The sequence below is a fragment of the Saccopteryx bilineata genome, chromosome 1 (genome assembly GCF_036850765.1).
Source record: "Saccopteryx bilineata isolate mSacBil1 chromosome 1, mSacBil1_pri_phased_curated, whole genome shotgun sequence".
Classification (NCBI taxonomy): domain Eukaryota; kingdom Metazoa; phylum Chordata; class Mammalia; order Chiroptera; family Emballonuridae; genus Saccopteryx; species Saccopteryx bilineata.
In genome coordinates, this window is record NC_089490.1 from 106063864 (window position 1) to 106088000 (window position 24137).

The following is a 24137-nucleotide window of genomic DNA, read 5'->3' on the forward strand; positions in this document are numbered from 1 at the left end:
TCAAAAATTTTTCTAGACTCGTGTTTTATAACTGGGCTTAGCTGTGTGTGGTTAGAATACACTGCCTAATGAACCCATTGGCAAGGTTTACAGTCTCTGAACAACCTCATTATCTGTCTAGCGGAAGTCAGGGCCCGGAAATGATAGGACATGGGGCAGGTAATGTTTGGTGGGTAAAAAAGGAATGATATTAGGGACACGTCTAGGACATGTCAAATGGTTACATAATAAACCTAATAATTAGGAAGGACAAATTTGGCCACATGGCAGTTTTGTGTGGTCCACTAAGCTGCCTTAGGCCACCAGTATAATTTTGAGCAGGTAGGTTTCTGGGGACCTAGAAGTAAACATCTATTTGGTCACACTTCCCCCCAACTGACAATGTTGTCATGGCAATGACAAATTACATTATTAGAAAATTCTAGAGGGAATGGTGCCTATCATTGCCAATCACTAGGGGTTTCTTAAGATCTTGATTGGTCAAATTTTGAGTTATACCCCTCTAAGTCTTACATTCAAGACCCTTTAAAGTCAATCCCTGCTCCTAGTTCATCCCAATCAACCCCCTGAGGAGCAATAGATGTGTTAACCTATCCAAGAGCTGACAGCAAGGCCAGGAAGTGGTGCATCTGCTCAGGTGACTGAAGTTATGCCCATCCAAACAGAAATTCTTTGCAGGGCTGTGAACCCAACAAAAGGGGCAATAGTAATGGGCAGCCTCAGGTGTGCAGGACTTTAGGGAAACCGGTTCACCACACCATGGAGAGGTTTCTTGAATGGTAGTAGAGTGGAGGTGATGATATTGACCCAACCAGGCCACCATCCTATACACTGCTGATGTTCCTACTTGTTGAATGAATGAACGAATGAATGAATGAGTTAGTGTGCTGTTATAATCAAGTTTAAACAGAAATCTACATTCAGGACCCAAGGAAGACATATTTTTTTTCTCTAGTCTTTCATTCAGTCTCATTCAGTAGGTATTTATTGGGCATCTACTACATGCCAGGCAAAATTCTAGGTTCTGGGACACAGCAGTGAGCACAACAAACAAACCTCTGACTTCATAGAGTTCATGGACTGGTGGGAGGACAAGCCAACAGTCACAGCACCATGAGGAACCCTGTGAAGGAGGAGAACAGGTCCCCTAACCTGCTCAGAAGAGTCCTCCCAGGAAGTGACAGGTTAGCTGAGACCTGACAGGTAGGTTAGGCATTAGCAGGCAAAGGGCAGGGAGAAGTGGGTGGCCCCTAGACATAGCATGATTTTAGAAAACAATAATAATAATAATAATAATAATAATAATCGCTCACTGCTCTCCATCAAGAGAATTTTCACTTCCTTTTCATGGGCTGCCGCTCTAATTGGGTAAGTGGTTCCAGCTTCAGAAATAGAGGTTGTAATCAGTCGCTATTTAGAAGTCTTCCAAGGAACTAATTTGCAAATTTCTTCAGGCTTGGCCTTAAAATTTCCCCAAAGCTGGGACTATGCTTAAATCAAAGCCGTGAGCAACCTGCTGGATTTCAAACTAAAAAGAAGAGGAAGTCAGATGGGTCCACAGTCAGCATGCACACCAGCACACACCATTTCTTGTTCTCGATTCAGAAGCGTCTGGAATAATCAAACTGTCTTCAACTCCAAACAAACTCTTCTTTATTAAAAGAAAGAGAGACAGGAGGGAGGGAGAGAGGGAGAGAGGGAGAGAGGGAGAGAGGGAGGGAGGGAGGGAGGGAGGGAGGGAGGGAGGGAGGGAAGGAAGGAAGGAAGGAAGGAAGGAAGGAAGGAAGGAAGGAAGGAAGGAAGGAAGGAAGGAAGGAAGGAAGGAAGGAAGGAAGGGTCACACACTACTTTCTTGTGGTGTGACCTAGACCAGATATTTAACCTCTCTGTTCATGTGACCTCTTGTGTGAAATGGGAAGAATGGTTTCTGCCAAAGAATGTTATCATAAGGACTTTCACTGAGGCGATCCACACAAAGCCCTGTTGCCGCGCTTGGCACATAGCAAGGGCTCCAGAATTGTTAGTTATGGCTAATGATTATCAGTCGTTCGCCACTGACTGTTTATTGAGTGCATACCATGCTAGGTGTGGAGGAGGGCTGGAAGTGCGAGGAACTCGCGGTCTGGGTGGGAAACAGCTTCCTGTGACGTGGTGTTTCCAGGGCACAGGTCACACAAAGCACAGAGTGGCTGCCTCATTGATTGGCCCAGAAGAGACACTTGGGTTGGACCTTGAAACGAGAGAACAAAATAAGAGCTGTGCAATGTCCCGTCCAAGGTGTGACATCTCGCTTGTATGCTCTGCTTTGCAAAGAAATGGGGATAGGAGGCCTCTTGATCCCTCATCCTCTCTCTGGGAGGCTGACCGCTGCATCCAAGGCCACCTGGGAGTGGACAAGGGCCTGGCTCCTGGGCTGGAGCTGCCTGGAAGGGGCCGGGCTGCAATGGTGTGAGCTCCCCAGAAGCTGCTCCGCGGCGTCCCCACGTCAGTGCTCGTGCGAGGCCGAGCCTCTCCTCCAACAGAACCGCAGCAGCTGCTCTGCGTCCTTCTGGATGTGGCGTCTGCTGCTGCTGACGGCCCGTCTCCCTGAGGCCGGTCCTTCCCACCTGCCCCCCTTGATCCTGTTTGTGCGTGTGCCTTGTTGGCCATCTCTTCCGGCATTCCAAGCCAGAGAGCGCAAACGGACGCAGCCTTCATCAGAGGGCTGGTTTGCTGCTCACAAAGGCTTTGAGGGGGGCAGATCCATCACACGGACCCCTCCCTCAGCACAGGTGCAGCCCTAACAGTTACTCTGCCACCAGCAAACACACAGGAAGTCCAGTCCATAAACCAGGCAAAGCCCAAACGAGTGTGCCAGAAGGACTGAGTACCCTCCAGCGTGTGGCCAGTACGGGCGGGTGGCTCTGTGCCACATGGAGACGCGGAGACTGCAGCCCGCTTGGTTTCAGAGCTATAAAGAAAACATACCTGAAAAGAGGTTTCTCGTAATTTTATATTGGAAGGATGGGGAGTAGAAGAGAGAGAGAAGCTGGTATCTTCCATCCTGTAAATGCACTTTTAAGCTTGGTTCTAAAGCCACATTTTATAATTAGTAGAGCAAGCAAGCTGGTGTAAGTAAGCCCTGAACCCGTCCCTGGCAGCCCTGAGACTCAGAACCAAGCATGAGGCCTCTCTGAGCCTCGGTATTTACGTCTGTGAATCTTATTCTGTAATAACACATTCAGTTCAGTGGTAGGGTGTGTGTGTGTGTGTGTGTGTGTGTGTGTGTGTGTGTGTGTGTGTGTGTAATGCATGAAGTTCCTCACCCCTGCCCTAGGTTGAGAGGATTCTGGATGTAGCACTTCAGATTTCTAGCACCAAGGAAAGGTTTCTGAAATATTAGCTCCCTTCCTTTTATATCCCTTCCTTTCCCTTCCCACCCCTGCCCTTCTCTGCCCTGCCATCCCCTGCCCAACCCTCCCCTCCCCTGCCCTGCCCTCCCCTCCTCTCCCTTGCCCTGCCCTCCCCTCCCCTCCTCTCCCCTGCCCTGCCCTCCTCTCCCCTGCCCTGCCCTCCTCTCCCCTGCCCTGCCCTCCTCTCCCCTGCCCTGCCTTTCCGTCCCCTGCCTTCCCCTCCCCTCCCCAGCCCTGCCCTTTCCTGCCCTCCCCTCCCCTCCCCTTCTGGGCCCTCCTCTCCTCTACCCTCCCCTGCCTTCCCCTGCTCTCCCCTGCCCTGCCCTACCCTCCCCTTCTCTCCCCTGCCCTACCCTGCCATCCCCCGCCCTGTGTGTAATGATTCCAAAATGTGGTTTGGAATGAAACCATAGGCTTCCCAAAAGGAGCACCCATTCACCGAGTAGTTTTGAGTGCAGGCTAGACAGCGAGGGTACCACTGTGAAGGAGATGGTGGAGCCCACCCTGTGTGTGGTCTTGGAGCTGGTGATGGCCTCTGCTGCAGTTTCCAGTGATGGCGGGTCTGCTGGCCGAGCCCCCTCTGGCCAGAAAGGAACCGCCTCCCAGGCTATGCTCTGAACCCAGCCGCTGGCTGGTGGCCAGAAGTCGTGTCCTAGGGGCACCTCCTGGGTCAGGGTTCTCAGGATCAGGGAGTGGTGGGTTATGGCCATGCCCAGGACGGCCTCCCAGGGACCAGTGAGTTCTGTTGGTGTGGTGGTGTGGACCAGTCGTGTGCGCTGTGTTGGCTCATGCCAGAGCCAGCTGGGCTTCTCACACACACACACAATACCGTGAAGGGCAAAACATACCCATTGCCCTAAGAACCTCCCCACCCCTTGGCTTCGTCTGGCAGGAAATCTACCTGGGTGTTTCCGTAGCTGTTTTAAACCCCAGGGAGCATGTGGCATCTGAATGTGGCCTGAAAACTAAATCATTGGACTTGCACTTACTTTTAAAAAATTCACTTATCGCATGTGAAATTGACCTTCTTGCCCTACCTCCGAGTCTCCCCCTCTCTCATCCCTCCTCCAGCCCCACCCTCCAAGGGGTCAGGAATGGGAGAGACTCCAGGATGGGGAGACAGGCAAGATTAACTGGCACCTGCATGACTAGATAATAAAACACCCTTCGGTGTTTAGCTGCCTTAAATCACCCTTTCACTATGCCCCTCACGTCAAAGACGCTGGATCAAAACCAAGCTCCATCAGGTAAATCCCATTCAGATCGGTGTCATCAGGGCATCTGTAGACTAAGCAGTTGACATCCTCTATCAATACTCTCATTCTCCCGGGCCTCTCAGGCATCCTCCTTCCTGGCTTTCTAGTCATTTAAGAGACCAGATGGCAAAACAAATGGTAACTTATTTTGCAGTGACATAGGAATTAGAATCTTTCTTTCTGGAATAATTTTTCTATGTATATTTTAAGCATGTACTTCCAGATACATAGTCCACAAAGAGGGCATCGGCCTTGTGCTTTGAACTCGACATATCATGTTCAGTTCTCACTGTGCACTCACATGGTAGATATTACCAGCCCCATTAGAGTTGGGGAAATGGAGGCCCAGACCGGTTAAGTGACTTGTCCAAAGTCACACAGCTGGGAGGCCCACCCGTGCCTCTCTCCTCCAGAGTGTGTGCCCTTCCCACAACACTGTACTGCCACTGGGCTCTTTAGAGAATGGTGTTGGTGAGAAGTATCCTGCAGGTAGGTGTGGAGGACGTGAGGGCAGGCAGACTCTGATTTTTACTTGATGTCAGCTGTCCAGACCCCACCGGGAGAAGATCTCCAAATAGATCCAAGTTCCCCCAGTGGAGTAGAAGAGAGAGGAAAGGGGAGGATGTTTATACGTTGTTGATGGGAGGAAAGAACACTGGAACTGTGGATGTCAAGAAAGGGGCTTGGCTGATTCTGGAGGCACCCTCAAACCCAGTGAGTTCCTCGGTGCCCCCTTCTGCAGCCCCGAGCCTGCCTGCCAGGCAGGACTGAACCCCCGAGCCACTGTCACTTTGTGGTGGCGACAGCTAACACTTGGGCACCTGCAGTGTTTCAGGCATTTTTCTGAGTACTTTCCATATTCCTTGTGGTCTGCGCTATTGTTATTTCCACCTTACAGATGGGGAATTTGAGGCAGAGAGAGGTAAAGAAACTTGCCCAAGGCCTCACTGTTAACCAAGTAAGAGAGCTAGGACTCAAGCCCAGGGAGACTGGCTCTAATCCGCACTGGCTTTGAGGCAGGGACTCCGCGTTAGACTTGAAGTTAGGAGGAGGTGGGCTTGGGCTTGGGCAGAACGAGGAAGGGGTTTCTCTGAAAAGCCCGCGGGGGTGGTTTGAGCTTCCTGATGAGACCCTCGGTGGCTGGGCTTGCAGTCGCCCTGGTGCAGGTGTGGGCACTCAGCCAGGGCCCATGGGGGCTGCCTGCGAATGTGGGTCATGCCCACTCCCTGTGCTTTTCTGCTCTCCTTGTTATTTATACACTTTTACATGAAGGTGGCTGGAGACACGTAACTGCTTGAGGAGCGTCCAGCACCGAAATCCACAGGGAAGAGGACGGTTAGCTGCAGGAGCCGAGTTTGTTCTGCTCTGATCAGAAAGCAAGGTTCCCCCTTCAGGGCCGCCAGTTCCAGGCCCCGTGTAAGCACATGATGGATGACACTCGTGTACCCCGCCCCCACCACAGGCCCATTTTACAGACATAAAAACGGAGGCTCAGAGAAGTTGATCGTCCAAGGTCATGTAGCCAACAAGGGGCGAGATTGGAACCAGGATTTGAACCTAAGCACCTGCCTGTTCCTCGCTCCCTCCCCTGGTCCCGAGTGTGGATTGTGGTGGGACAGACTGGGTTGCGATGCTCTGGTCCCGTATTCCTTCCTCTGCTGGGGGCAGGAGTGAGGGCCTCCGTGCGTTCTCCCATTGCTCTCCCCTTGGGACTGAATGTGTTATTACACAATAAGAACTTAGAATAACGCTTGGCCCAGAGTGCCAACAAAATATTAGTTCTTCTGGTGGTGCTGATGGCTGGGCTGTTAGTAACACAGTGGGCCACTGAACAACATGGGGGCCAGGGGTGCTGAAAATCCATGTATAACTTTTACCTACTGTCGATTGGAAGCTTCACCAGTAACACAAACAGTTGATTAACACATATTTTGTATGTGTTATGTATCATGTACTTATTCTTACAATAAAATAAGCCAGAGAAAAGAAAATGTTATTAAGAAAACCATAAGGAAGAGAAAATATACTTGTAGTACTTATTGAAAAATATGCACATAAAAGTGGACCTGTGCAGGTCAAACCCATGTTGTTCAAGGATCAGCGATAACAACAACAATGATAACAATAGCCACGCCTTGTGCTGAGGTAAGCTCAGGTCCCTGGTGACCCCACCAGGGAAGGGGCACCTGGCGGATCTGAGCCCGAGGTCAGGGACAGCATCATTCTGGAGAAAGTGAGGTATACAGGGAGGTCGGAAAGCCCACAGGAGTTGGCAGGGGGAGATGTGAGGAGTAGCCTCTGGGACGGAAAACTCAGGCAGCATGTGTCCCTGAGATGCAGGAGAACATGGCACTTCTGGAGACACCCCAGCGGCCAGGCATGGCCACCAGGCAGCCAGGCACAGAGCCAGTGAAAGATGGGACCAGGCCTAACCAGGCAGTGGCACAGTGGATAGAGCATAGGACTGGGAGGCAGAGGACCCCGATTTGAAAGCCCGAGGTCGCCAGCTTGAGCACGGGCTCATCTGGTTTGAGCAGAGTTCACCAGCTGGAAGGTCACTGGCTTGAGCAAGGGGTCACTCGCTTTGATGTAGCCCCCCCCCATCAAGGCACATATGAGAAAGCAATCAATGAACAACTAAGGTGCCGCAACGAAGAACTGATGCTTCTCATCTCTCTCCCTTCCTGTCTGTCCCTATCTGTCCCTTTCTCTGTTTCTCTCTGTCACACACAAAAAAAGAGAGGGAGGGAGGGAGGAAAGGAGGGAGGGAGGGAGGGAGGGAAGGAGGCAGGGAGGCAGTGAGGGAAGGAGGGAGGGAAGGAGAGAAAAAGAGAGATGGGAGGACCCAGGCACGCAGTAGACTCATAGTGGCTTAACACATGCAAGGATGATGCAATCAAAGCTGTGCTCAGAGCGACCACACTGGTCTGGAGTTCTAGGCAGCATTCAGGCCAGAGGTGAAGCGGTTTGCACTGAGGTTGCCGGCTTGGGGCGAAGCAGCCAGGCTCTGGGGAACAGATGTCCAGGGATCTGGCAGGGCACCTGGGCAGACCGCGGTGCGTGCCCGAGAGGCAAGGACATGGGAAGAGGCGGCTGATAACTCACGTTCACATATCTGGAATTTGAGGTTCCTGCGGCACATGACAGGGTGATGACCACTGGGAAGGTAGACCATGCCTCTGCCTTCCCCATGAACCCCACCTTCCCCAAAGTCCTCCCTACAAAACAGTTGTCCTAAAAAAAAGTGTCAAAACAGTTGTCCTCATGTCTGTGAAAGGTCTGGGGAGAGGAAGGGCAGGAAGTTCAACCACCCAGGGTGAACCCAGTGTGCTGTGTTGACTGGAAGAGGAGGGAGAGAGGAGGGAGGGAGGAGGCAGAGACATTTTGCAGAGGAGGCTGCTAGGAAGAGGCCAGTGACTCACAAGCTCATACAGCAGATGCCCAGCCTGGCTGAGCTAGAGCTTCACCCTAAGGCATCCAGCTTAGTCCCCTGTACTTCCAGATGTTTCTGGTTAGCCCTTGCTATAAAACTCAGAGAGATGCTCCACCCTCTGGATGCTGGCTCTTTTGAAGAGCACCCAGGCTGGCGGAGCCCTGGCGGAGCCCTGGCGGAGCCCAGAGAAGCAGGTGGGCGGCAGGCTGGGCCCCACACCAAGGGCGTCTTGGGCAGCCTGCTTGGATGGCTGTGCATCTACTACATGCCTTAGCACCAGTGGGCACTTAGCTCTGCTCTGAGCTGGCCATGTTGGGGCTTCATGGAAGCTGGTTCAATAATGAGCTTCACCCAGGTGCCCACAGGAGACAGGGGTCCTTCAAGTCCCCTTAAATTCCCTACATAAAGCTATAGATGTGCTAGAAGTCAGTATACCACACCCTGAAAATCTGATTTGTGGAAGCTGGAGAAAGGTATCCCTGTGTGAGGCATCTTTATTACGAGTCTTTCTGTGTGTGTGAGAGAGAGAGAGACAGATAGGGACAGATAGAAAGGGAGAGAGATGAAAAGCATCAGTTCTCAGTTGTTCATCGATTGCTTTCTCATATGTGCCTTGACCAGGTGGCGCTATAGCAGAGCGAGTGACCCCTTGCTCAGGCCAGCAACCTTGGGCTTTAAGCCATTGATCTTTGGGCTCAAGCCAGCGACCATGGGGTCATTTCTACGATCCTATGCTCAAGCCAGCAACCCCACGCTCAAACTGTTGAGCCCATGCTCAAGCCAACAACCTTGGGGTTTCGAACCTGGATCTTCTGCATCCCCATCCGATGCTCTATCCACTGTGCCACCACCTGGTCAGGCTTCATTATGGGTCTTGATAGAAACAGAATATAGTTTCTGGGGACAAAAAGGCAGAAACCAGGCCCCAGGGCATACACAATCAGAACTAGTAGGATCTTTGAGAAGAAAATTTTATTTCCTTGTGACACCATTTTCAGATAATTTATATGGGACATGCTACCTAACATGCAACTACATGTAGTTATGGGAATTTTTAAAAGTTCAGAAAGGGCATTTGATCAGAGGTTCCTCCCTAAGAATTTAGTTCAATAATCACTGTCCAAAATCTTCATGCACCCAGAGTGTATGCCTGCCCTGGTGAGGTATATCTGGGCTGGGGATCAGCCCGTGTGGTCTAGGCTATTCCCAGTAACTGAGGTCACAAAGGTGGAGCAGCTGGAGGACAGTCTGGGGGTCGCTGGCTTGGAGCTGGGGACCCATGCTCTAGAACTGGACCACCAGAGTCAAACCCGGGCCCTACCTCTTCCACAGTGTCAGGCTTGAGATTTGTGTTTAAGCTCTCTGAGCCTCAGTTTATTCATCTGTAAAGTGGGGATAACACTTCTCAGGTTATTGTATTAACCAAGATGACAGCTGTCAAGTGCTTTATAGGGCGCCTGGTTCACAGGGGCTCCCAGTGCCTTCCAGCCCCGTTATCGGACAGGCCCTGCCAGCACTTCCCATGTGCCACAGGCTACGTTCCAGGCACAAAGCATCTAGATCACAGTGGAGAGTGCTTTGAGGAGGGCCATGTGGGACATGCTTTGAATTCTCGAAGTAGTGTATATAGAATTGTCAAACCACAAAGCTGAGCCTCCACCGTCATGTGTCCCAGCGAAGACGTTGCATGGCTCTCAACAAAGCAAGTGACGTGACAGCTATGTTGGGTCAAAGAGCGATAGGCTGATGACCTTGAAAAGTTACTTAACTTTCTGAGTCTCAGTTTCCTTATCTGTAAAATGGAGGTGCTAGTATACATGTCACAGAGTTATCAGAATCAAAGACAGTTAGGTACAGCCTCAGCACCGGTCTGGGGCTCAGAGTGGCCGTCGTCAGTGTGACTCCATATTGGATATTGGACAGTTTGCTCTGACGATCACTCTGGTTCTGATTATGTGAGGCTTCATTGAAGGATGGAGAGTCCCCACGGGAATAAAGAAGCAGACGCCGCCTGACCAGGCAGTGGAGCAATGGATAGAGCGTCCAACTGGGATGCGGAAGGACCCAGGTTCGAGACCCTGAGGTCGCCGGCTTGAGCGTGGGCTCATCTGGTTTGAGCAAAAAGCTCACCAGCCTTGGACCCAGGGTCACTGGCTCAAGTAAGGGGTTACTTGGTCTGCTGAAGGCCCACAGTCAAGGCACATATGAGAAAGCAATCAATGAACAGCTGGGGTGTCACAGTGAAAAACTGATGATTGATGCTTCTCATCTCTCTCTGTTCCTGTCTGTCTGTCCCTGTCTATCCCTCTATTTGACTCTCTCTCTATGTCCCTGTAAAAAAAAAAAAAAAATCAGACGCCCCCAAATACTAGTATGTTTCTCAAACCTGTTGGTCCATCTCCAGGCAAGAGTCCACCACCATATGGAGCCCCCTCTCCCAACCTGAGGTCTTCCTGGTCCATCCCCATCCCATTGCCAAATATGATCCCCACTGGACCCAGCCCTGCACCTGCCACATGATGAGTGCTCCCCAAACATTGACCTCAATAAATGCAACCCCTGGTATTTTTTCCTTCTCCCACTTGAGCCTATGGGTGAATTTGTGGTTTTCTGATGTCAGGCCACCTTAGGGTCATAGACTTGTCAATGAATGGTCAGTTGTCCCTGACTCTTCTAGATCATTCTGTTTTGAGAAGTATGGCAGACACTTTAGAATGACTAGTTTTCTGTTTTTCAGAAGAAAGAAGGGACAGAGGAAAGGGAATCCTTCCCCGCTGGTTTTGTCCCCGGGGCTCAGCCTGAAGAATGTGAGCTGTGGGGAGGGGTGTGCCATGTCACTCTCCCTTGGGAGGGTGGGGTGGCCTGTCCTTTTGTTCCCTGGGGCTGAAAGGCCTCAATGAAGGATTCAGTCACCACTGGAAGTAGATTCATTCATGAAGATCAACTCCCCCGCCCCCCAGACCCTGACCCCATTTGCTTCTCTGAACCTCTCTATTCATTGCTTTGGCTCAGAGAATGCCACTTAGTGTATAAAAAAAGATTCCCAGCGTCCCTCCTTGCTCCACGGTGTAATTATGTCTGTGACACTTCCTTTCTGGAAGGCGGGGAGGCGGGGCGTGCAGGCTCCTGCAGCTCCAGCTGATTGGCCTGTCCCTGTCACTTTGGGACAGTCACTGGGCCCTACCCAGAGGTGCCCTGGTCTCTCCTACTGTTGTGTCTGCACTTCCTATTCCCTACCCCATCACCGCCCACGTGGCCTTCTCTTGCCCAGCTCACCGCTTACCCCTCCAGCCTTGCGGAAATGCTCCTCCTTTCTTGGGGAAGTCGTTATCCGCCTTGGCGTTGCCCGTGCTCTGGTCTTACTCCATCCTCGCCCCCACCTTGGGAGACAGTGAGCTCTTCCATGCTGGAGTGAGTAATACAAGTTATCTCATCTGATCTTTCTGTCCACCTGTGAGCCAGGGGCTATTATTGTTTGCCCATTTAGCCGTTAGGGAAATAGAGACTTGAGGAGGTTAAGAAAGCCCAGGCTGCTAGGGCAGCAGGTGCTAGATCTGGGAGTCTGACTGAGTTAGCACCTGTCAGCTGTTGCACTGACTACATTGTAATGTTTTCTTTTCCTCATCTGTGACCCGTTAGAATGTGAGATTGCTCCCCAAGACAAACCTGATCTTGCTTTGCACTAGCCTCCCCCCACCCCCAACCAGTGCCTTGTGACAACTAAAGGCAAAGTATGGGGCAGCTGCCAGGCCGAGGTGTCCCTCCCAGGACTGGGGGAGAGGGCAGTGGGAGAGGGGTGAGATGACCAATCCAAACCCTGATGGGCACCGTGGGACCTGCAGGCTGCCGGCGGGGTTGGGTGGAGGCTAGGGACAGCGGCACCTGCCTGGCAGAGACCCGGGGTCGGCCCTCCCATGCCACTCTGGAGCCTGGGTGTGTGGGCATGTGCAGGCCTGGGCTCTCTCTCCCACACCACCTGATTTGGCCTCCACCCTGGGCCGGCAGAGGAAGAGAAAGGACAAGTGACATCAGTTACTCTCCCTCTGTGTCGGCACCTCAGGGCAGAGGGCTAGTAAAGGAAGGGGAATGCAAGGGGTTTCTTTATCACTTCATCACCACATTGGCCAGAATACAGTGGTGACTGGTGCCTTCAGGGCATCACCTTTGCACCTCCCTCCCCCCCATGCAGTGAACTTTGAAGAAGCTATTTTCACCATCACATAGAACTTTAGGAGGTCAGTGCTGTCATATAAGCCCATTTTACAGATGAGACTACTGAGGCCGGGGTTGAGTAGCTTGTCCAAGGTCCACAACTAGTAAGCGGTGGAGCCAGATTTTTAACCCCACGCTGCCTGGCTACAGAGTCTGTGTTTTAAGCCACTCTGGCCCTTAATGGAAACAGCTACAAAGTAAAGAAGACCTCTATTTTTTTTTCATGGCAAAGAAACTTTAACTTTGATTATTAATTACCTGTGCATGAAGAGCAGCTGCAGCCTGGGGGTATGCTTGAAATTCTGCAGACTTTATCCCTTTATACCTCATGACAGCCTGTGACATGTGTGCTACTGTCCACCCTCACCTTACAGATAAGGTAACTGAGGCTGGGAGGGTAGAAATGACTGCCCCTGGGTCATGTGACTAGTCAGGGGTGTGGTCAGAATTTATGTCCAGATGCACCTGTTTGACCGCTGACCCCTATGTCAGCTCAATTCAGCAGAATCCGGGTCTTCCTCGGCAGGGTGAGAAACCAAATGCTCCCAATATTTATTCAGTACCTATTTTATGGGATTAGAGAGACACTGGTTTTCTATAAAAAATTCTATCCTGCAATTGATTGATTTATTTCCTTCCACTGGCCCTAACAGGGTCACTGTTCTTTTGAAAAATAAAATTATCAAGACTATTCCCAGTTCTTGCTTCACTTTTTAATGAGCGCCCCAGCAGGGGCAGGGGAGCTATGCCCAGTCCTGTCTGGATAATGAAAGAGATCACTGGCTCCTGTTTGCTTTCAGAATTTCCAATGCTCAAGACTCCACATGTGCCACCCAAATACTCCCCTGAGGTTGGTAGAAGGTAGCAAGGATGTTTTCTGCACCTCACAGAGATGTTTTAGCACCACACAGAGGGCACTTGGGCTGGCCCACTCCTCACTCTGTCCTCGAATCCATCTCTGTGCCATCGACAAGGGCTGCTGGGATGGTGGAATGAGGCAGTTCTCTTTCCACGACCCAGGGCAGCAGCACTGACAGGAGCACAGAAGACAGGGCCCAGTGCCAGGCCTGCTGCTCCGGGTGGTGGGTGGGTGAGCTCTCTTCTCTGGGCCTCAGTTCTGCCATCTAAAAATCAGAACATGGTATCGGATGATCGCAAAGGCATTTTCCAACTCCGGACTCAGAGTTCCAAGGCCTCTGGGGCTGTGACATCCCTCGAAAGCTCTGCAGACCAAGAGTATTTGCACCTCTGCTGTCATTAACTTGAGGTGTCTTATTCATCTCTGGGCCCAGGTGGAAGTCCATGACATCATGTATGGTTTGTGATGTGTGTTTGTACGACGTCCCCAGACACGACCTGAGAAGCAGCCGGGTCCATACTTTTCTCAGCAAACAGCAGGTGAATTTAGATGCGTTCGCTCCTGCAGCACTTGCCAATGGCCTTCCATTATGCTCCCAAGTGGGCCATTTTTGGAACAGGGAAAAGGCAGAGACGTGACTGAGACAAAAGAAACCTCAGCACAGGAAAGGCATTCACATGGGGACACAAAGCTATTCACCCTCGTCTAAGTCCTTCAAGTACTGGCACTGAGTGAGTGCCAGGCACTGAGGGTGCAGAAGTACCCAGAACCTGTCCTGAGGCCCTGGAGGAGGGAGATGAGATAAACCCACACCATTCACAGTGATGTAACTGTGATCAGGGTGGAGCAGCTCGAGGCAGAGGGGTCACGGTGGGGGAAATGGCTCCTTGGGGGCCCCAGGTTGTTAGTGGTTGTGGTGGGGAAGCCGGGGGGAGCCTCCTGGGCGGTCTGGGAGGAGACTTTGGAGCCCCGTCCGCAGAGCTGGCTCAGCCTCTCCTTGTAGAATGAAAGCCCAAGAGAGTGGCCCCTGCGGACCTTTTGAACAATAGGGAGGTGGGATATTGTTGAAACATGCTACTACTTGATTAAGAAGTAAAATGACCTTTTTGGATGTCTCTCAGTCCATGGTTCGCTTTGAAATTCTATGCAGACTGTACAGTCTGCTGGTACGTATTAATAGCTAATCTGCACGTATCTAGAAATGGCTCTTTAGACCACCAATTTGCTTAGCAGCTGCCAATCCAAGTTGCCCTCAGTGGCCTCTGTCGGTCTGCCATGTCAGCGCAATAGTGAATCGCCACGAGCCGGGCAGTTTGCACAGATGACAGACGTGTTTGACATTAACTTCAGATCCTGCTCCTGTAACAACAGTGCTCCATCAGCTGTTCTCAAAATGGGACGCAGGACCCCCAGACCCACAGAATCACTCCCGGGCAGAGCTCAGGAGCAGTTACTTAGGACAATCAGACCCACCGAGTCACTAAAGATTGAGAGTTGCCACGAGGCAGAGGAAGGCATAGTAACACACTCCCTGTACTGCTGGCCGCTTGTGAAGCCACCCTCTAATGTTTACAACGGTAAAGAGAATTACTGTTTCCTGAGTGCCTACGACGTGCCAAGCACCATGCGAGGGCTTTCCTTGTGGACTTTCATTGAATCCTCAAAACAACCCGGAGAAGTAGACACTATGATTGTCCCCGTTTTACAGACGGGCAAACTGAGACTGAAGAGTTCAAGTGCTTTGGTCAAAATGTGAGTAGTAGAACATTCTGGTGAGCCTGGGAAGAGAATCAGGAAGAGAGTCAGTGGAATCAGGTGGTCCAAGGAGGGGGAGAGCAAGAGGAGCTGGGGGGAGTCCTCCGCCTGCTGCCCCGGAATCGCACTGCCCTTGGAAGGCCCACCCGGGTGGAGCGCTGTCAGCTGCTCCAGGCGGTGCAGGGAACCCCCCTCCCTAACCCCCTGCCAGCAGTCAGCATCAGTCAGCAGGTGCACATTCTGCCTACCCTCTGACTTCCGATTTCCCAGGAAATCCAGCCTTCCGAGCAGTGTGGGAGCGCGTCCCTTCCCCACCATTGTCCTTGTTCTAGGCCACCATTCATCAGAAGCCAGTCTAGCTTGGCAGCCTCCCCATCCCTATTCCTTTGCTCCTCCTGCACCCTGCCTAGGCCTCCGGAAGCCCGAACAGCTGATCTGAGACAGAAATGAGGCCTTCTCGCCGCACCTGGCTGAGCTGAAAGGGATCCCTGGCAGCACACACCCCACGCCGGACCCTCCCCGGCAGCACCCTCTCTCACCGGTCCCCTCCTCCTGTTTCCTGGCCTCCCCAGACCGGTGGGAAGTACCAGTTTCCCCCTCATCAAAGGCTGCTGCAGCCACCCGGAGCCTGTTTCCACCCGACAGCAAGGGCCCAGCTGCCTCCCACTTGGCTGATGAGGCTGCGTGGGCTCTCTGGTGCCCATGCCAACAGCCCCACCCCATCTTCCCACAGAGGGCTTCTGGCACGCATCACGAAGGAGCAGCCTCATCAGCCAAAATGGGGCCTTAAAATCCCTGCCCTCCCCAAGTCATTCATTCACACCTGCATTCATTCCTTCGACAAAGCTTCAAGCGTGCAGGAGGTGCCCTGCACTGCTGATACAAGAGCAAACAAAAAAGTGAAACCACCTGCCCTCTCAGAGATTACCCTCTAGAAGGGAGACATACGCAGAAGAAGGGTAGAAATTAGGATGAGTGTTAGACGGAAAAAGTATTGAGAGAAAGGTGAAGCAGGGGCGGAGAGAGCTGAGAGGTTCCAGGGGTCTCTCTCAGTAACGACTGCTGGCTGTTAGCTCTCCTGGTTGCATTCGGGGACTCCTGCAGTCTAGCTAGTCTGCCCAGTTCCCCTCCCCGCAACTGCCTACTGGTTCCAGTAACTGGGCATGGCCCCTGGGCCGCAGGCTCCAAGAGGGCCCCTTCTTTCCTGCCTGCCTTCCTCAGATGCCTGGACGAGGGCGCCAGCTGGTGGCCCGCAGGCACACCCAGCCCCAATAAGTGTAACTTGGCCCACACTATTCAAGAAAAAAATTTTTTTTTCATTGTAGCTAACATGTAAGAATGAAGAGATTACACATACAATCTGGTTTTCTGGCTTCTCTCCAACAACGGAAAGATCTTAAAAGACCAGGACCCTATTCCCGCATGACTACGTGGGGAGATTTTAGGGGCATCTCCCCGCCTTCAAGTGGCCCAGGTACTCACTCCCTGCTGACTCAGGAGGGCATTTGAGTCTGTGTCCCTAATCACCACCACCAGATGTAAACCCTGCATACAAAAGCGGACAGAGGGAAAGGAGATGAGAGGATGGGATCAGAGAAGGAAAAGAGATTGCTGAAACTGTATACACATAACAGCGTTATAGAGAGCAGAAAAGCAAATCCTGGAGGGAAGGGCGGGGGCGTTGGGGGAAGAAGGCAAGGGGGATGTTGAGGGAACACGGGGGTGAGGGGGGGTCACTTGAATCTATGTAAACACAGTAAATTACAATCAATTTTTTAAAAAGTACTTTAACCACAAGCCTAAAAGAACCCTCTACTCACTTGTTTCTGCCCACAAGTGAAAACGCACTTTTCCCAAGGTGAAAACGCAGCTCAGAGCCTTAGCTCACCTTGTCCGTTGAGCCTGGTCAGCGGCCAGCCCTGGGTCGCCCAGCATGTCCTGCAACCCTGCCTCACCTTCTAGGACTCAAAATGCTTTCCATCCATTGTGCCTTTTCCTACCATTTGCTTTGGAAAGGTAGGAAAAGCAGCAGAGATTCCATCCTTGTGATCAAACAGATGTTTCCCTTATGACAAGTTCAAATCCTGAGAAACCAGTTTCCCTGGCAATGTTTACGGCAGCTAACATGGAATCATTTCTTTCCTAAACTGTTGAAGTTTTGCAGCAGGCTCAGACCAGGATTCCTCTTTAAAGGCCCAATATTTTTCTCCTTTCTTTTCTAAACATGAAAGTTTATTTTAAACATTCTATAATCCCCAGTGGTTCCCTATGGACACACTCAAAGACGTCTGAGAACGGTGACTCTCTAGACCTTTGATCTCTGGCCTTACTGAATGGGAAGTCCCTTCCATTACATCTGAGGACCAGGAAGATGAAACTTGCCCAAGATCCCGTGCAGGTCACTGCTCAGATCCAGTCTGTGCTTTAATTTATATAGCCTTTGGCAGTGGAGCCCCTAAGGCAGGGGTCTCCAAACTTTTTACACAGGGGCCAGTTCACTGTCCCTCAGACCATTGGAGGGCTGCCAAATACAGTGGTCCTCTCACTGACCACCAATGAAAGAGGTGCCCCTTCCAGAAGTGCAGTGGGGGCTGGATAAATGGCCTCAGGGGGCCGCATTGCGGCCCGTGGGCCGTAGTTTGGGGACGCCTGCCCTAAGGCTTCCACCTGGGCAGCTTTAGAGTCCCCAGGAGCTGAGCTCACCTAGAGCAAGTCCATCAGATCTCTGAGATGGCCCCAGGCCTCATGGGGAGGGGGGGTTAAAGCTCTGCGGTGATCCCAGTGAGCCACCAGGGTTGAGACCCACAATTCCAGAAGCTGGCCAGGAGCTAGTGACTCCCAGGTGAGTCTGTGGACCCTGGGAGGCTGCACAATGAATGAGTGGTCTCAGAATATGGGCTGCCTGGATTTGAACCCCAGCCCCCGTTTCTAGCTCCCTGAGCTTGAGCAAGCCACTTCTTTTCTCTCCCCCTTGGTTTTCCCATCCGTAAATTGGGAATAGTAATGTTATCTCGAATGCTAATGATGTCCTAGAGTGTGAGGATTAACGGTGGCCCGAACATAGTAAGTGCTCGATAAATGTGGCTAGTATACTTGTATGTACCCTTTTGTGCTGTGGCGTGGTTTCGCCAGTGATGCGTCATGACTTGCTCTCTTCATGAAAGTTTAGAAATTTCTGTACCAGAAAGAAATATCTTCAAGTCTTCTTCTCCCCCTCCCCCCCCCCCACATTCTAAAATTGACAGGATGATAGTACAACTGAAATGTTGGGAGGGGTTTTGTAGTAAGAGTTTCAAATGGAGACACAGGCTGGGCCCAAGCTCACGGTTGTTAATAGCAGATTTCACCAAGCGCCCTCACTTGATGCCTCCGAATTTACCTTTTCCTCTGGCTGCTCCTCCATCCGTTTGAGTTCTTGTGTCTGGGAGAAATTGTAAACAGTGCAGAAGATGTTTTAATTTAAGAGAAATCAGCTTTTCTTCCATGTAAGATGAAACAGTGAAGTTTTAAAGACTTTTTCAAACAGCCTCTAAGTTTGGTACTTAAACTAATTATAGAGGCCTTTTAAAAAATGTCCAAACTAAAAATAGACATCTAAACGAGAAGGCAGGACACAGCCCAGAGCCTGTAGCAATGTTCACAGTTTCCTCGAATCAGCCCTTGCTCTGGCCTAATTTATACTTTGGGGAGATAAAAGGGAGATGGGGGAGTGGAGGCTGGACCTGGAGGCAGATCTAGGAGACTCTTGGCAGCGGACAACGAACCTGGGTTCCACGTTCTGTAATTAAGAATAGCTGTGAACGGGTGAGAAATGTTACATCACAGTCATTTCCTCAGCGTGTAATGCTGCGGTTCTCAAAGTGTGGCCCCCAGGCCCGCTGCGTCAGCCTCACCTGGTGGGATGGGTGCCCCGCAACCCCAAACTCGTATGTTAAAGTCCCGTTCCCCCAGCGTCTTCCAATGAAACTGGATTTGGAGATGGGGCCTTTCGAGAGGTGACTTAATTGTGACCATCAGGGTGGTCCCTAATCCAGTAGTGTCACTGGAAAGGGGGCCTGGCCTATCAGGTCTGCCTAGGGCTGGCCAGTAGTGTGTCGAGTCTTGACTTCGTGCAGGAAAGATTTCTTAACACGAGTCCAGGTGATTTTGAAAGAGTATGTTTATTAAAGCTGGGGACAGTGAAACAGGGAAGGGGTTCAGATAAAAGAAGCAACAGGAGAGCCTAGGCTGCTTTGGCTCACTGGGCAGTCAGAGAAAAGGGGCCTTGGAGACAGGTTCAGGGGGTGAGCCCAGAATGAGCTGCCACTGCCCATTGCTTCCCAGGTTGCAAGTCTCATGGGGTCCCTTAGAGTTTAGGAGATGCAGCCTGTGGCTGGGGGTAGGGTGGGGGTGGTGTCTGCTCCCTGTATGCTCTGGGAGTTTAGAGGAGTTCTTAGCGGAGATCTCAATAGAATACTCGTCAGCTTTTCTATGAGTGCCCTTTCAGGGTCGTGGTCTCTGCTGATTGGTCAGCGCCTGGGCAGGGAGTATTATTCACTGTAGCTGGTCCTGGCATCACCCACCTGGTCATCCACCTGCTGCTTTTTCGGGCCTGCAGCTGAAATACAGCCGAGGCCTAGATGTTAATTCTTAGAAAGTGACCTGGCTGTAAATTGCTTGGTTAGTTTGTTCACCTATCGATCTCAGTTTCCCCATTCTACTTGCCAAGGAACTTTTCTAGCTTCCCACTCCCCTGCCTTAGTAGGACTGGTGTCCTTATAAGAAGAGCACAAATGTGCGCAGAAGGACATTGCGCAGAGAGGTAGCAAGGAGGCGGACATATATATATGCGAGCCAAGGAGAGGGGCCAGGAGGAGGCCAACCCTTCCCCACACTTCCAGAGCCGAGAGAAAAAATCAGTGTCTGCTGTTGAAGCCACCCCGTGTGTGTGGTATTTTGATATGGTTGACTGAGCAAACTAGCACACTTGGGAACTTGCTAGAAATGCAAACTCTCGGGCCCTGTCCCTAAGTCAGAAACTCAGGGTGGCACCCAGTAAACTGCATCTAACAAGCCCTCCAGGTATGTCCACATGTGCAGACAGCTGAAAGCCACTAACATGAAATATTAACATCTGGTTGTAGGCAGCCCCCTCCATCCCAGATGTAATGTAGTTGGGAATACGGGCTGGTCTATTAAAGATAGACCGTCTCTTATAAGGCTCGGGAGAAGTCCCAGAGATTTCTTTAATGAGATGGTGTATATGGAAGTGTTCTGTAAATGCTGGAACATTCTGTGGACCTCAGGTGGTGGGGAATGGTGACGTTGGTATACAATCAGCCAGGATAAGCAACTCCAGCGTGAGCAAACAGTATCTGAGACTCTCCCTCCCTGAGTAAAATTTCTGAGTTACTTAAAATCTCCTACATTTTCTGCCCCAAGTATTTGGAATACTTCCCTTTCTGAGCACAAGAACAAGATTTAATCACATTTCCCCTTTTGCCCTTGCTACTAGAAAACTCACAACCAAATGAGTTCCTTAAGCACAGACATTGTAGTTAGTATATTTTTAGTATGTTTATTTTTTCCTATTTTAATTTTATACGGCACATCTGTCTTTTGTTATGGTTGTTTCAAATACCTTTGAGAATGAAAAAAAGAAAGGGGAGAGAAAGGGAGTGAAAGAGGAAAGAAATTGGCCTCAGAGCTCAGATAATGATCAGATCAACAAACCTCTGCTTTGTGAAATTGATAAAAATGTGACTGGAAAAGACAGGTGTCCTCTTTCAGCGGCAAGGGAGTGAACTGTTCTGCATCAATGAGTCCTCTTCATGCCCTTGTCTTCCTGTTGTCCAGTAGCTGTGGGTCCCTTGGGTAGTTCCTGAACTGATACTCAGGGAGCTTGTTCGTTGCTGAAGAGTTGTTACTGTTACAAAAGCTCCTATGAGCCCTGCTTAGGAACCAGTGTGGAAGTGACTTGATCAGATTTGCATTTTTTAAGGTTAAAAATTCATTTACCTGTGATTTCTAACATGCTGTTGGTCCTAATAACAAACGTGGAGATTTCCGGAATAGCCTGGGCTGCTATCAGAAATCTCTCCTGCCCCACTTTGGCAGGATGACGAAGAATCCCTCTCTTTCCGCTCTTCCCTCTCACCCGTCCAGGGCTCCTCTTACCCAGGTTTCTTAAACCAAGGGTCAGGGGTCCACAGATATAACTTCCAGGAGTCTGGAGTTCTATGTGAGAATTGTATAAATTTTGTATATTTATTTTGATGATAATCTTTTGAAAAGCTAACCAAAGCATTTCCGGATTGTCAAGGCCACCTCTGATAACCTGCCTGGTCCTTCCATGTGAAGTCATGGTGCATATGTCCATCGACGGTCTCGGTGGCACCTTGTGGGTCCACTTTTATTGTCTTGGGTGATTTTATTGTCTTGTGCTGCAAGAATTTTTGAAACAAACAATACCTGATGATTTAGTGAAGGGCACTGACCTCTTTTCCCTTTAGCCATCTGGTGTGAATGAATCAAAATCATACCTATTTTTTTTTTGTCAGATCAGCAAAAAATATATTTTTTGGCATGCTGCAGAGTTTTTGTAATTAATTTATGTGCACCATGAGATTTAAAAATCACTGTCTTGGGCTAATTAGAGATGAGCAGAGAAACAGACAAATGATGAGTTTGTACCGAGTAGAGGTCCTGTGATGGTACAGGGTGCTGGGTTTCACAGTAATTGGAAATGAGAAAGTGCTGGGGAAATGGAGTCCCCGCATGGCACAGAGGAATATCCCATGGCGAGGACTCTGCCCGGAGCAGACAGCAGGCACCTGACACATTTCAAGCAGGGCTTCAGTTCCAATAAAACAATATCATCCCCCAGGTTCACATCACTCATATCAGTGTTTACATTTGTTTCTATCATGTATACCTACTTTCATCTTTGTATATTTTAAGCAACACTCTATTTTTTTTTAATAATTTTATTTTTTTAATGGGGTGACATCAATAAATCAGGATACATATATTCAAAGATAACAAGTCCAGGTTATCTTGTCGTTCAATTATGTTGCATACCCATCACCCAAAGTCAGATTGTCCTCTGTCACCTTCTATCTTGTTCTCTTTGTGCCCCTCCCCCTCCCCCTTTCCCTCTCCCATTCCTCCCTCCCCCCCATAACCACCACACTCTTATCAATGTCTCTTAGTTTCACTTTTATGTCCCACCTACGTATGGAATAATGGAGTTCCTGGTTATTTCTGATTTACTTATTTCGCTTCGTATCATGTTATCAAGATCCCACCATTAGCAACACTCTATTTTTAATAAGTTAAATCAACACTAGTCTGAAATTGTTTTAAAATAAGTTAAAATTTTAAAAACAATTGGAAGCCCTGCCGGTTGGCTCAGTGGTAGAGCGTCGGCCCAGTGTGTGGAAGTCCCGGGTTCGATTCCCGGCCAGGGCACACAGGAGAAGCGCCCATCTGCTTCTCCACCCCTCCCCCTCTCCTTCCTCTCTGTCTCTCTCTTCCCCTCCCGCAGCCAAGGCTCCATTGGAGCAAAGTTGGCCCGGGCGCTGGGGATGGCTCCATGGCCTCTGCCTCAGGCGCTAGAATGGCCCTGGTTGCAACAGAGCAATGCCCCAGATGAGCAGAGCATCACCCCCTGGGGGGCATGCCAGGTGGATCCCAGTTGGGCGCATGCGGTAGTCTGCCTGTCTGCCTCCCCCGTTTCTCACTTCAGAAAAATACAAAAAAAAAAAAAAAAGATGGAATAGTTTGTTAAAAATAAACTTGTTTCAAGAAGGGGCCAAGCTGTGTCTCACGGAGTACGTGCTTCTTCTCTGGCCCCACGCCCTGCAGCCCTCCTGAGGGAAAGCGTGGTGCCTCACTGCGACAGGTGCACCATTTGCCACCTCAACTGCCCTGGAAAAGAAGGAAATGGAAGAGAAAGAAACTGCAAATACCACATTTCAAAGCCCTGCTGAGTTATTTTCTTTCTCTACAATTGGACGGCAAATGATACGGTGGTGTCGTTTCCATTTTTCATGGCTTTGTGGTCCTGAATGCAGTATTAACTGACACGCTACCTCCCTGGGGATTCAGAGGGCCAGAGAATTGTCTCCAGCTGAAAAGAACTGGGAAAAGGTGGGGGGCGGGGAGAATCTTCTTGTTTCTCTGCTCCTTTAGTCATTTATTGCCTTCAACACTGCCCATCACGAGTCAAATGGGCAAAATTAATGGTCCCTCTCTCCTTCTTGGTCCTTCTGTTTCCTTTAGGACCATGCACTGTTGTTGTTTTAAATGGTATGAATGTTCCTCTTATGTTGAGAAATATATCTGCTAAGAAGTCAGAAAATGAAAAAGTCCAAGTTTTCCTATTCAAAATATATATTGGTTGAATTCCATGGCGTAGGGCTGACCTGCAGCAATAGGATGTCGCCATCCGTGAAAGTTTCTGGATATAGGAGACGAAGATGCAGGCACACCAGGGTGGAATGGTCTCCCATTTCCTATTCCTGGTGATTTGTGAGAACTGGTCCAGCCTGGAAGTGAATGGGCTTTGGGGAGAAACTTTTGTTCTTAGGATTTAGAAGAGCACACATACATCTTTCCTTTGGCCTCTAATTTAGGCTGCCAGCTCTCTGGTCTGGTACCTCCTAGACTGCGAGCCCTTTAGGAAAAGGTTCTATCTCCCAGTGGAGCAGAATAGAATGCCTTGTACATTGTGAGATCTGCACACTTGTTTGAATAGATGAGAGAACATGGCAGAGATGAAAAACTCAAGGCAATACATGCAAATACCCAAATATTTTGGTTACAAATGATAGAATCCAGGCTCGAACTGCCTTACACACCAAAGTAAATGCATTAACTAATGTAAAGAAAGCCCAGGAGTTGTGGTGGGGGGTCTGTTTTCAACAACATTGTGGACCTACATATTCAGATGATGTCACCAGGACTCAATCCACGTGTGCTTCTGCTCTGTACCCTTCATTCCCGGTCTAGACCTCCCTGCATGTGGACCTCCTCCTGCCTGTCTCCAAGCTCCAGGTGCCATCCTCACAGCTCAGCAGCTTGAGAGAAAAGAGAACTGAGAGTGGAGAACAGGTTAACAGGAAAATCGAGGCACTGGTATCAGAAGAAGCAAAAAGCAACAGATGTCTACAATGACGGGCTTGTAGAAAAAAAAAAAACAAAAAACGGTTCCCCTTGCATTAAAATAGAGCAATCAAATGCCAGACTCC

At 50.1% G+C, this 24137-nt stretch overlaps 1 protein-coding gene across 2 annotated transcripts in view; it reads left to right on the plus strand.

The window, feature by feature from the left end:
* Positions 1-24137, plus strand: part of CHST11 (carbohydrate sulfotransferase 11) — a 279382-nt gene that overhangs the window by 249544 nt on the left and 5701 nt on the right. The gene's annotated exons all lie outside the window — the stretch shown is intronic.